Source organism: Anomaloglossus baeobatrachus, chromosome 1 (genome assembly GCF_048569485.1).
Source record: "Anomaloglossus baeobatrachus isolate aAnoBae1 chromosome 1, aAnoBae1.hap1, whole genome shotgun sequence".
In the NCBI taxonomy this organism is placed as follows: Eukaryota; Metazoa; Chordata; class Amphibia; order Anura; family Aromobatidae; genus Anomaloglossus; species Anomaloglossus baeobatrachus.
Genome location: NC_134353.1, coordinates 19724195 through 19730915, shown reverse-complemented (window position 1 = coordinate 19730915; position 6721 = coordinate 19724195).

The window sequence follows — 6721 nt, the reverse complement described above, 5'->3', positions numbered from 1 at the left end:
TTTGGATATTGAAGTTGAGGTGGAGGAGAGGCCATTTGATGGAGCACTTGAGATCCATTGAAGCACCTGCTCTTTTGGTGCCTCATCTACATCTGGTAGCAATGGTCGTGTCCATGAAAAAAGGTATCATATCAGATTATCCATGGGCAGAAGTACACCTCTTATTTTGGCTGGTAGTTGGTGTTACGAATCGGTGTCGCCGTAGATGCAAGCAGCCTGCTGCGGTTCCAGTTGCAGCCAGGCGTCAGCTGCCATTTTTTGCCCATGCCTCAGGTCATCCAGCTGGCTGCTTTCATGTCTAAGTGTGGAGAGCCGGCTATTTTGCATGTGAGTGCCGATTTACCCCAGACACAGCCTAAGTCCAGTGTTTTGCCTAGTGAGCATGCTCAGCATGACTGTGCCATTCCTGAGGCTAAGTCCTCAGTTCGTGCTAATGAGCATGCTCCCACACTTAGTGCAAAAAGCCTAAGCTTTTCACTCTGCTATTGGCTCCTGGAGGTGCATTGTGGTCCACCCCTGGGTTGGGGTGGACCCAGGTTATAAAAGGGGATGGAGACAACAAGGAGGTGCGCAGTCTTCTATTATACTCAGACAGAGCACACTTCCATGTGTTGAACCCATTGCGGCTTTAGGACAGAGGTAGGCAGGGATAGGGCATCATTGAAGGACACCACCACACTTGGTAACACAGAACGGTTATGACCAGCTCCTGTACTACCAGTCATGCCAATGCAGCACAATGGCATTAACTGGGCTGCTGCTGCGCCTGCTGTCCACAGGAGTGCCCCTTACGGACAGCGTACCCAATGGCCCCTGTGTTGTTAACAGGGAGTTCCTGGGCTGGGTGTGTGGACCCTGTAACGCTAACAGGGTTCTCAGTCTCCAGATCCGAGTGTCCTCTAACTCGGTTAAGGCTACTATTAATTTCAGAGCCACCCAGCTCTGTATTCTCCGGCAAACCTTCGGGTTGCCAGCATCTCCTTTTCCATCTAGGAGCACGGTGGAGCCCGACTGGCGATTGGGATATATACCACCCTATCCAAATCTGCCAGTCCCCCGTAACAGATCTTGTTTCTTCAGCAGATGTAACTGTTACTTAACCACCATACCCACGGACACAAACTTTTTCCCCTTTCCAACACACCTGTTCCCCTTTCCACCAGCATCTGGCCTTTTTCCACTCCTTTTGTATATGACCAAATTTGCAACTCTGCAGGGACACCCTACTCAACGCCGTCTCAGCACAGCAGCCACCCCTCGGTCCCTCAGATGTGGACAAGTAAAAGAACATTTCCTCCTAGCCATGACAAAGCGTTGAGATTCACTTTGTGCAGCACTGGTGTTTAGTGGAAAAGCCGATCTAAGATTTCATACCAACTTCTGCTGATACTCCTGCATACGTGCGCCCCTTTCTATGGCAGGACTTATTTCGCCAAATTTTGTCTTGTACCAAGGATCTAACAGTGTGGCAACCCAGTAGTCAGCATTACTTTGAATTCTGAAAATCCGAGGGTCATGCTGTAGGTACTTTAGCAAGAAGGCACTCATGTGTCTCTCACATCCAGGGAAAACTAGTCCTTGATGTGTTGTTGGCGGCAAGGTGAGAATCCTGCTTCCATGCTCTGCCCTCTCCCCCCAGCCTCGCACAACTGAAATGTGATCAAGCTCTCCCTCATCTACTGAGTCTTCCATGCCCATCGCCATTTCGTCCTCCATTTCTTCCTTGGCTCCTGCACCTTCTTTAACAGTTTGGCTGATACTATGCACCCTTGTTAATCCTTCTCCCCCACCGTCTCATGCTTGCCGCCTTGGTGCTGCTGACCATCTGGACCTTGTAGATCTTGCTATTAGAGTTGAGCGTGGTTCGTGGTTCTCCAGTTCGCGGTTCGAGTGATTTTGGGGGCTGTTCTAGATCGAACTAGAACTCAAGCTTTTTGCTAAAACTCGATAGTTCTAGTTACGTTCGAGAACGGTTGTAGCAGCAAAAAGCCAAGCTAATTACTAGCTGGCTTTTCGCTGTAATAGTGTAAGTCACTCTGTGGCTCACACTGTTATGAAATTTCAGCGTATGGTGTGCGTGAACTGTGCATTCAGATCAATGCTGCTGGGATAATGGCGATCGCCATTTTTTTTTTCCTTGTCTTCCTTCCCTAAGCGCACGCGTGTAGTGGGGCGGACCAGCATGTCAGCCAATCCCAGACACACACAGCTAAGTGGACTTTTAGCCAGAGAAGCAACGGCATGTGTGATAGGATGTCCATGTCACATGTCCCTGCATTATAAAAACGGGTATCTGCCCATCAGGACGCCATTAACTGCCTTCTGTGTCTGGGTGTCAGTCACCGCTGGCGTAGCTCCTGTCTCCGATACTGCTGTGTACGCTCTACACACAGCGCTATACAGAATAGGGATAGAAGTTTCTTTCAGCCCTTGTAAGGGCTAATTACAACAGGCTCAGAGCCATAGGTGACAGTCAGGTCCGTGGAAACAGATTTTAACAGCTACAGATAAGAGCGTCTGTGTAGCTAAGGTCAGGGACTTCCTCGCTGCATTTCCCCATTAGGAGGGATATAAAGTGAGGCTTCCATACCTCTAAACAGACCCAAAACCCTGCCACTGTACCCTCCTGCCCTTTGCACACTCAAGCTCATTGTTACTAAGCCATTATACTAGCAAACACTGAGGAAACTTAGAGGCATCCTAAAAGTGGCTGTTGGACTTCATTATTGTCCCACTGGTGCAAAGATATTTGCAGCACCTTTGCATTGCACACTTAAACTCATTTTTACTAAGCCATTATACTAGTAAACACTGAGGAAACTTAGTGGCATCCTAAAAGTGGCTGTTGGACTTCATTAGTGTCCCACTGGTGCAAAGATATTTGCGGCACCTCTGCATTGCACACTGAAACTCATTGCTACTAAGCCATTCTAATAGCAAACTGTGCTGCCAGTTTAAGGGCCGTAGTTGCATTGTCAGGGATAGTTATTGTTGTTTATTCTGCTGTCAATAAAGCTAGACCACCGCTGCAATCTACACCACCTCTCAATTTTTACTACCATGTTAAAAATATACTCTTAAATATATTTATCTTCAAATACGTAAAAGCGCATGAAAGAAAGAACTTCAAAAATGTAAAAATTAAATCTATTTTATCTATTTAAAATGGTTGCCAAAATTCAGTTACAGAAAAGAAAAATAATATACTTCATTAGCTTACGTAAAGAGTTGATAATTTGTCCATATTAATCTATAGAAATCTTCATCCATTTCTCTTGAGTTCCAGAGAGAGCAGCCATCGTCTTGGGTGAAAAGGGCTGGGATCGATGGATGGTTTCGTTGCACAGGCTTCCAGTAGCCTGAAATGTGTGAGAGAGGCCTTGGCCCCCTCCCACCGGGTGTTGTATGACAACTGTCAAAACCATATAGGGAAATTTTGTTGAACACATGAGGTCATTCACTAGCAGCTTGCAAAGAGCCTATATATATGTACCATGCTATGTCAGCATCTATCCATATTCAATACAGATACCTTAATATTTATTCCTTCTAAGAACTCTATCAATAAGCTATGCCCTCCAACATAAACAGAACTGTGAACATATATAACATATCCTATTTAATAACTAGATGTATTAAGTTTAATGTTTTAACAATTCCCCTTTGAGGCGGGTAAATTATTAATTATTATTATTAATGAAACCCCGAAAATTTATTAATACATCATTAAAATAACAGATCTTCTTTCCTATTTTTTCCAATAATGGATTAATGTCAATAATAATGATGAATAATAATATTCAATTTGCATTATTCATGTTGTAAGTTCAATAATATAATAATGTGGATTAATGTTATGGTAGGCCTTGACTGATAATCATATAAAATATATAATTATACTTTCCTAAACCTAAAAAGATGCAAAACAAATCCGGTCACCATATGATGTCCTCTGGGTTGATGTCTTCTTATCTCCGATGTAATCTGGCATAAACACAGTCTCTTAGAAATAAATCCTTTGATAAAAGATGAATGGTTACCAATTTAATACAGTCCCGTATTGCGTTTATCATTGTTAGATCAAGTCCATAAACTTTATTCTTTATTACAAAGTCCATAGCCAATGTTGATAAATCACAGTTCATAAGTGTAGAAGAATAGCATAAGTCTTTGATGTCTGTGCAGTGTAATTTACATTAGTCACCTTTATCCTCCGCGCTGCCTGTTGTCAAATCCGGGAACAGATGTTAAGACGTTCTTGGTCAGCACGACAGGGGTTAACTTTAACACGTTATTGCTCTCCATAGTAACTATAGTGAGGTCTTAATGCACAGACCATGTGTCAGGGTTGTAACATTGTCCATCCTGGCACCATAAGATCACTGTCTTTCTGAGGTCTCGCAGTGGTAAGTGTATTGCATGTAACACAGTCTTATTTGAGATGTTACCTTTTGGACTTTTGGAAATCAGCTTTTGCAACTTTTGTGGAATCCCTCTTGACTTTAAAAAAATTACTAAAAGTCTTTTATCTTTCTGTAATCTTGATTGAAGACTGATTCATTACCTAAACTAGATACCAAATGTGGCAACGATACTATCACTAATAAATGTCACAGCGTATCATAACTCTAATACTATAATACCATGTCATTATTATTATCGAAAAAGTATTAATATAATTGATACTTAGAATGATGTAATAGTACTGCATAATAGTATAGACAATAGTATTCTCATGTAATGACCTTTTTTTTCATTGGTGTAATTACCTTTCCAAACCCATAGGTGGCAATGTGTTGAATGTAACCAAAATGTAATATAAAATATGAAATAACATAATGTGTTCCTATAACATGTACCCTATTATAAATATGAAAGGCAACAATGTATCATAGTATAATAGTATCATAGTTTTTAAGGTTGAAGGGAGACTCTAAGTCCATCTAGTTCAACCCGTAGCCTAACATGTTGATCCAGAGGAAGGCAAAAAAAAAAAAAAAAAAAACCCAATGTGACAAACAAGTTCCAATAGGGAAAAAATTTCCTTCCTGACTCCACATCCGGCAATCAGACTAGTTCCCTGGATCAACACCCAGTCATAAAATCTAATATACATAACTGGTAATATTAAATTTTTCAAGAAAGGCGTCCAGGCTCTGCTTAAATGTTAATAGTGAATCACTCATTACAACATCATGCGGCAGAGAGTTCCATAGTCTCACTGCTTGTACAGTAAAGAATCCTCGTCTGTGATTATGATTAAACCTTATTTCCTCAAGACGTAGCGGATGCCCCCGTGTTCCAGTCGCAGGCCTGGGTGTAAAAAGATCTTTGGAAAGGTCTCTGTACTGTCCCCTCATATATTTATACATTGTGATTAGATCCCCCCTAAGCCTTCGATTTTCCAGACTAAATAATAGAGTTGAGCGCGGTTCAAGGTTCGAGGTTCTCCAGTTCTAGGCTCGAGTGATTTTGGGGGCTGTTCTAGATCGAACTAGAACTCGAGCTTTTTGCTAAAGCTCGATAGTTCTAGATACGTTCGAGAACGGTTCTAGCAGCAAAAAGACAAGCTAATTACTAGCTGGCTTTCCGCTGTAATAGTGTAAGTCACTCTGTGACTCACACTATTATGACATTTCAGTGTATAGTGTGCGGGAACAGCGCATTCAGATCACTGCTGTATGAATAATGGCGATCGCCATTTTTTTTTTTTTTCCTTGTCTTCATTCCCTAAGCGCGCGCATGTAGTGGGGAGGGCCATTATGTCAGCCAATCCCAGACACACACACAGATAAGTGGACTTTTAGCCAGAGAAGCAACGGCATGTGTGATAGGATGTCCATGTCACATGTCCCTGCAATATAAAAACGAGTATCTGCCCGTCCGGACGCCATTATCTCTTCTGCGTCCTTGGTGTCAGACATCACTGGCGCAGCTCCGTCCTGAGTCCTATCACCGATACTGCTGTATGCGCTCCATACACAGCGCTGGACAGCTTAGGGATAGCACTTTCTATCAGTCCTTTTAAGGGCTCGTACGGGCAGGGTCAGAGCCATAGGTGACAGGTCCTGAAAACAGAGACAGCGTCTGTGTAGCTAAGGTCAGGGATTTCCTCGCTGCATTTCCCCATTAGGAGGGATAGAAAGGCAGGCTTCCATTCCTCTACCCAGAGACCCACAACCCTGGCACTGTACCCTCCTGTCCTCTGCACACTCCAACTCATTATAACTAAGCCATTATACTAGCAAACACTGAGTGAACCTAGTGGCATCCTAAACATGGCTATTGGACTTCTGTATAGTCCCAGTAGTAGACAGATATTTGCAGCACGTCTGCCTGCATTGCACACTCAAACTCATTGTTACTAAGCCATTATACTAGCAAACACTGAGTGAACCTAGTGGCATCCTAAACGTGGCTATTGGACTTTTGTATAGTCCCACTAGTGCAAAGATATTTGCAGCACGTCTGCCTGCATTGCACACTCAAACTCATTGTTACTAAGCCATTATACTAGCAAACACTGATTGAACCTAGTGGCATCCTAAACGTGGCTACTGGATTTTTGTATAGTCCCACTAGTGCAAAGATATTTGCAGCACGTCTGCCTGCATTGCACACTCAAACTCATTGTTACTAAGCCATTATACTAGCAAACACTGATTGAACCTAGTGGCATCCTAAACGTGGCTATTGGACTTTTGTATAGTCCCACTAGTGC